General features: G+C 50.3%; 1 long non-coding RNA gene across 1 annotated transcript; it reads left to right on the top strand.

Annotated features, from left to right (window-relative positions):
* The first annotated feature begins 1284 nt into the window (after window positions 1–1284).
* On the top strand, window positions 1285–4543 carry LOC138924157 (uncharacterized). The gene is made up of 2 exons (XR_011438899.1): window positions 1285–1468; window positions 4308–4543. It is a non-coding gene; the product is annotated as an uncharacterized lncRNA (long non-coding RNA).
* The last annotated feature ends 2148 nt before the right edge of the window (window positions 4544–6691 follow it).

The following is a 6691-nucleotide window of genomic DNA, read 5'->3' on the forward strand; positions in this document are numbered from 1 at the left end:
CCACCGGAAATCAAGCCCACATCGGACTCTTTGCTTAATTCCCCTTGAGGCTGTGTCATCCTTGGATTGGATTTTCTGCTGTGTGTCATCAAAAGAGTCCTAACTGATTGTATTACTACGACCACTGCTGTTATGACTTTTTAATTTCGATTCCTCATGATGGTGCATCCTCTCTAGAGTGGAAAGCGGGCAGCCCTTGGGAAGTCTGTCTGCAGCCTGGGAATGAGGTCCTGTTCCTGAACATCCTGAGTGTGAGTGTGAACAGGACACGTTTCCACCAACGGCCCCAGGTACCCTGAGAGGCATCCCCAGGCGGGAACTTAGGCTGCCACAGCTCAGCAGTGCCCGGCCAGCCCCAAGGTCAGAAGCCCAGTGTGAGGGGGGAGGCGACAGGCCGTGGGGGCACTGCTTCTGCCCCTTCTTGGGTTCTTGCCTGGGCCCCAGGTGGGACACTAGCTGGGGAAGCAGAAGGCAGGTGAGATCTACAGACCAGAGAGAACCCGGAACGTGTGGACTGAAGACCCTTCACCTTGCTGCTGTGGTGCCTAGGCCTGCCAGCCCTGCTGTCGCATCCCAGGGGGTCGTGAAGGGGTCACATGTGCGGGGCTCTGGCTGGCAGCTGGGCAGTGTGGGCTTTGGCCCCATCTCCAACACACACCAGCTGTCTAATCTAGGACATGCTCTTTGCCTCTCTGATCCTTATTGTCCTTATCTGCGACGTTGGGATTAATAAAATAATATATCTAAATCACTTAGCAGTATCTGTCTGAAACATAGTACACATGTTCTCAGCAAATATTTTCCTTCTCTGCATCTCAAGTTACTCATCCGTAGAGTGAAAATGAGGCTAAGCTCTAGTTACTGGATAATCCATGCAGTTCCTTCCAGCTTGAAAATGTTCTAAAACATTCTGTTTCTTTAGCTTATTTAAAATGGCAAAAGTCACACTGCAAGCTTATCGTGACACTACAGAAACATAACCATTTACCCAAAACTCTAGGTGCCAAATGCAATTCGTAATTATTTAGTAATCTTTATTGATTACTGCTCCGCATCCGGTATATAGGGGAACACCCCCAGGGAGGTACAGGCGCACTCCTGCGCTGCTTTTAAAATATGCCCACAAACTGTCTGATACTCCTTTCTTCAAGAGGGAGAACGACATCTCCTCTTCTTGTGTGTAGGCTGGACTTAGCGACCCTCTTCTAAGAAACAGGACAAAGGAGAAGTGACAATGTGACACTTCCAAGACTAGGTCATAAAAGGCATTGAGTTTCTCCTGGCAACAGCCGTGAGGGCCATCTTGCAGGGGAACCCTGGATCCCGGTCAGGCCTGCAGGTGACTGCAGCCCAGCACATCTCTACTGCAACCACGAGAAACCCCGAGTCCAAACCACCCAGTTAAGCCGCTTCTGACTTCCTGGCCCACAGAAACTATGAGATAATAAATGTTTACTGTTTTAAGCTGGTAAGTTTTGGGGTAATTTGTTATGTAACCATAGATAGTTAACACAACCCCATAACGAAGCGTATTGATATTTCTTGACATCAGAAGCGTATGATGTATGACTATCCACAGCAAATGGTTTGGATAAAATCTGCAAATAACCTTCACCCAGCTCAGTCAGGTTTCACTGTGAAATGAGCTGCCCCAAACAGAGCATTTTTAATTTTATCTTGGAAGTGTCGAGGAGAGCTTCTGAAAGGGGATTACACAATGCAAAACATTCTGGGGACAGTTTCCAGCCCCAGTGTGCCCGTCAGATGGTGACTGGATCAGGAAACCAATGCCACAACTGAATTACTTGTCTTATAAGAATCATTAAGAGCAGCACACTGCCTTCCTCACTAAGCTCTAGGCTCGGAATGTGTGGACTGTCTCGTCTTCACAGACTTTGCAGCCAGAAGGAGCCTTAGAGGTGCTCCAGGCCATGGTTTTCCAAAGCACAGTAAAGGGGTCACGGTCATCAGGAGTGGGACAGTTGAGGAAGGGGTCATGCAGGTTCCTGGGCCTTACCCGGGCCTACTGAGTCAGAAGCTCAGCGGCGGACCTAGGAATCCTATGGGCTCCATGGAATTGGGTAAGTCAGTTAACCTCTTGAAACCTGAATTTCTGCATTCCTAAAACGGGGTTAGTAACGTGTGCTCCCGAAGATTGTTAGCCGGATCAAAGGAAATGAGGTAGTGAAGTGTCTGACAGCCCCTGGTATAAAAATGACGTCTGACTGGAGCTGTGTGAGCAAGCGTACATCTTGATTCCAGGGAGACCAGCACCGCTGTCACCGCCATCCGAGGGGTCAGTGGGGTACAATGGCTTACGTGCAATGATAACAATAGCAGTGACACAATTGTTGAATGCTCACGCACCAGGGACTGCTCAGGGCACTCAGCCAACATTAACTAATTAAATTCTCGTGACAATCCCATGAGACAGATGCTTTTTTTTAGACCTATTTCACAGATGAGGAAACTGAGGCACAGAACAGTTAAGTGACAAGCCCAGGGTTATAGCTTCCAAGTGGCAGAGCCAGGATTTCAACCCAGGGAACCTAAGTAATTTGTGACGGTAAGCTTTGCGCAGGCCTGCTTGACCTAAAACAAAAGAGAAGGGACCCCAAGTGCCAAAATGTCCTCCTTTCTCAATGAATGCCTGTTACTCAGCCTCAGAGCTAGGCGGAAGGCTGCGGCCCCCGGTGAACTGTACTCCCCGCAAAGCTGCCTCTCAAACTCTCACCGGGAGCGTGTTTGCATGAAACAAAGGGAAGCACCGGGAAGCCCTGGGCCTGGAGAACCCCCCCGAGAGCTGCTCAGCTTCGTTCAGTTCTCCTGAGCTGACCTCCCACAATCCATCCCCTCTGCCTGGAATTCTCCCTCACCTTCCCTATCCTTCACGCCCCGTTGTCCTTCCAGTTGGATTCTTGACATCCTCGGAGAGACCTTCTCTGATCATCCCATTCAAAACAAATGTCCCGCCCCAGCCCCCACTCTCGATTACTCTCTGTAATAGCCCTCTCTTCATTTCCTACCAGCACTTCCCATAATTTGTAATCATTTTATTTATTTGATATCTGTTCCTGATGGTTCCTCTTGCTCCAGGAAGGCAGGAACCATGTCTGTCTGATTCGCCACTGTGAACTCCAGGACCTGATTGTAAGCCGGGTCCGGCACATTGCCGACTCATCAGGACTTGTCGAATGCGGTGAATATGCTGAAAACCCTGCATGGATGGGCTGGCCTCCCCACCCACCCCGCTCCTCATGGTGCCACCTGCACCTTTCCCTTGGGGGGACCTGCTGAGCTACAGCCCTGGGACAAGGGACGTACTGCCTTCAGCATTGTCACCACCCTCAGCAGGGACTTCTCACCCCCCTCCTTTACCACACAGCACCTACGTGTTCTGGAAGCAAGACTGAACCAAGCCCAGAGGAGCAGCCTGGACAGAGTGGAGGAGTGGCTCGGAGCACCTCCTTATGTGTTTGTACAAGGGACCAGTGCTGGAGCTCCAAGTCTTCATTCCTAGAGGAGGAAATAGAATTGAGTGACGTAATTCATACCACAAGGCGATGGTTTTCTTTAAGCCAAAACCAGCATCATTAGCTACTGTGCACAAGGTCTCTTTAGACCAATGCATCAAATGGCACCCACGGTTTGACCAGTTAATCCACAGCTGAGACCACAGCTGGAGGCGGCGACGGCAGAGAGAAGGCACCAGCGCCCCAGCTCGGCTCAGCCGTGGACAATCCATGGTCCTTCTGACTGTGGAAGAAAAAAATCACAGTTTGCTGTTGAATTGTTCTTCCCTCTGCAGGGCCTTAGGAAAGCAAAACTGGTAACTGGGGATGACTTCAACATGGCAATTCAGTGAGGAAAGCAGGCTTGTGTGGTCATTTAAACAGCAGAACCTCCCAGAAGGCAATTCCTAGAAATAAAATGCCAAGCATAGCGCAAGTCATCCAACAGCCTCTGGAGCGGGAATTTTCAGCTCGGCGGAAACCACTCACCTAGCGTTCAAAGAGAGAAGAACAGCACTATGCCAGCTCCTTACGCGTGCCGTGTTTCTGAGATGCAGAACTAATTAGCCAACTAAATAATTGCTCTGAAATTCATTTGACGTTTTTTAGCTCCGTGACCCTGAGTAAGCTACTTGACCTCTCTGGGCCTCTATATCCTGCAGAATAGAGATAATTGCAGTTCTTGCCTCATGCGGTGTAAAGAGTAAATAAATTATAATATAGGTAAATGCTATGTTCAGTGTCTGATACATAACAAATGCTATGAAAGTGCTGAAAATTATTTTGTTTTGGCAGATGACAACAGCAAATATGCTCACGAGGAAGCCTGCATGCACCTGCATCAATCATATCCTTATCCCAGCCTGCTTTTCCACCTCCATCCTAGGGCAACCTGAGGACGAGGATGCTGTCTTTTTCTCTGGGTACCCCAGGGCCACCAAATTATCTGGCGAATAAGAAGCATTCAATACGTATTTGTGATGAATAGATAAAGCTATATTGCTCTGAGGTTATAAAATGGATAACACACAGTCCTTGCCCTTGAAGAGCTCCTAGCCAGGCAGGGGGAAAGACACTCAACAAAACCCCCGTTGTGTGACGGATTAGAGTTCCTAAAGAGGCAGGAAAACAAGCTGTTAGAACTCGCTTTGCCTGGGGGAGTAGCCAGGGAAGGAGGTGATGGGAAAGCCAGCCTCGCGGGAAGAGAGGGACTTGCCAGGTAAAGGCTGGGCTGCAGAAGGGGGCGTCTGACCTGGGGTTGGAAGGAGCAGCCTTCCTGGGGTTGGGAGTCAACCCATGAAGAAAGTAGAGAGGGCTCTCAGGGCAGGTGATGGAGCCTGCGTGCACCTCCGGCTCGGGGTGCGGGGGGTGTGCATGTGTGTGTGCGAGTGAGATGATTCACCGTCAGACCGTAAATTCCTATGGCACAGGAGTCAGCGTGCTCTTTCTACACAGGGCTAAAGAGTAAATATTTTCAGCTTTGTGAGCCATCCAGAGTGTCACAACTACTCAACTCTGTCACTGTAGCAAGAAATCAGCTGTAGACAATATGTAAACAAGTGGCTGGGCAGATTTGGCCCGGGGAGGGCTGGATTTGGTTCATGGGCCCTCCAATGGGACTAGGAAACCGCCCTTCTGGCTTCCCAAGGAGACAGCAGAAGAGGTGGCCAACCCACAGGGTGTGGGCTGGGGAGCCCATGCCATGATCAGACCTGCTCTTTGCATGGGTCATCAAGTGCTATGTTACAAATTATCTCAAAACTCAGCAGCTGAAACTGCCAACACCTATCCTAGTTTCCCGTAAGGGGGAGTGTGGGCAGTTCTGGCTTGGGGTCTCCTATGAGGCTGTGGTCAAGATACTAACCGGGCCGCAGCTATCCGACGGCCTACGGGGGCTGGCGCGTCTTCCCTCAAGGCGGTTTGCTCACGTGGGCCATGAGGGGGTGCTGGCTTTGGCAGGAGCTCCAAGTCCCTCCCCACATGACCCTCTCTACAGGGCTGCCTGAGTCTCTCACAACATGGTGGCCGGCTTCCCAGGAGTAAACAACCCAAGAGACCAAGCTGGAAGCCGGGATTAGCCTGGGAAGTCACACACCGTCACTTTTGCATTATTTAATTGGTTAAATAGACAGACATGGGTTCAACGTGCAGACAGATACTACGCAAGACATGAAAGCCAGGAGACAAGGACTCCTGGAGGCCATTTTGGGGCTGGCTGCCAAGCCCTGTTCTTCATAACCTCCATGAGACAGGCCACACTCTTGTCCCTGTTTTCTCTCCCGTATTGCAGTCAAATATGATTACAGAACCATCAGAGGATCTGAATGTCCCCAATCTCTCACATTAACCTAACAGACAATACGAGGCCCTCTTGGATAAGACGGAGACGTTAAAAGCTTAAAGGAAGCCTTGCCACCTTTCCCGTCCTGAAGAGCAGGAGACTGGAGCACGAACACAGGCAGCTCATCTCTGACATCTTCCCTCAGGGAAACGGCTCAGTGGAGAGAGCCATTAGCTGTTCCCCATCGATGATGACAGATCACAGCCTTCTTATCCCACCTTCCACACCTGCTTAAAGGGGACTGCGCTAGACGGCCATTACTTCCCTCTTTATCTTCCGTGAGTGAGGCAGAATCCAGAAACTGCTACAAACTGGACCTGGAAACACAGTGTACTGTTCCCTAAACGAACCCAGCAGGAGCTGTTTGAGGAAGCAGGCTGGACCAGCTCCATCCCTATCAAATTAGTTAGGACTTACAACTCTGACATTTTAGAACTGAAGAGACCTTACCATTCTTTCCGGAGCCCAATTTGCTCCAGCACCCTTTTCCCCTGCATCCTTGGCCAAGACTTCCTTCCTCTGCCAACAAGTATCACAGGTCCTTTCGGGCTGGGCAGGGCTAGGGAGAAGCCAGGCAACATCCCTTCGGAGTGTATCTTTGCCTGGTGCTTGAGAGCCCTGTGTTTGCAGCTGGCAGAAAGAGAGCTTTATCTATTTTGCTCGTCCAAGTGACAGGAGGCAGTTGAGACAGAGTAAAGGTGTCAGAGAGGGATAGCGTGTCGTACAACCCAACTCCAACCGTTGGGCTGTGTCTGAAACCCTACAAGCAAGGACGTGAGGGCAGTAGCTTAGAGGGGCATCTTGCTGTTGAGAGATAGGGCGAAAATGTTGTTTCTTG

This window comes from Equus caballus, chromosome 5 (assembly GCF_041296265.1).
Source record: "Equus caballus isolate H_3958 breed thoroughbred chromosome 5, TB-T2T, whole genome shotgun sequence".
NCBI classification, from domain to species: Eukaryota; Metazoa; Chordata; class Mammalia; order Perissodactyla; family Equidae; genus Equus; species Equus caballus.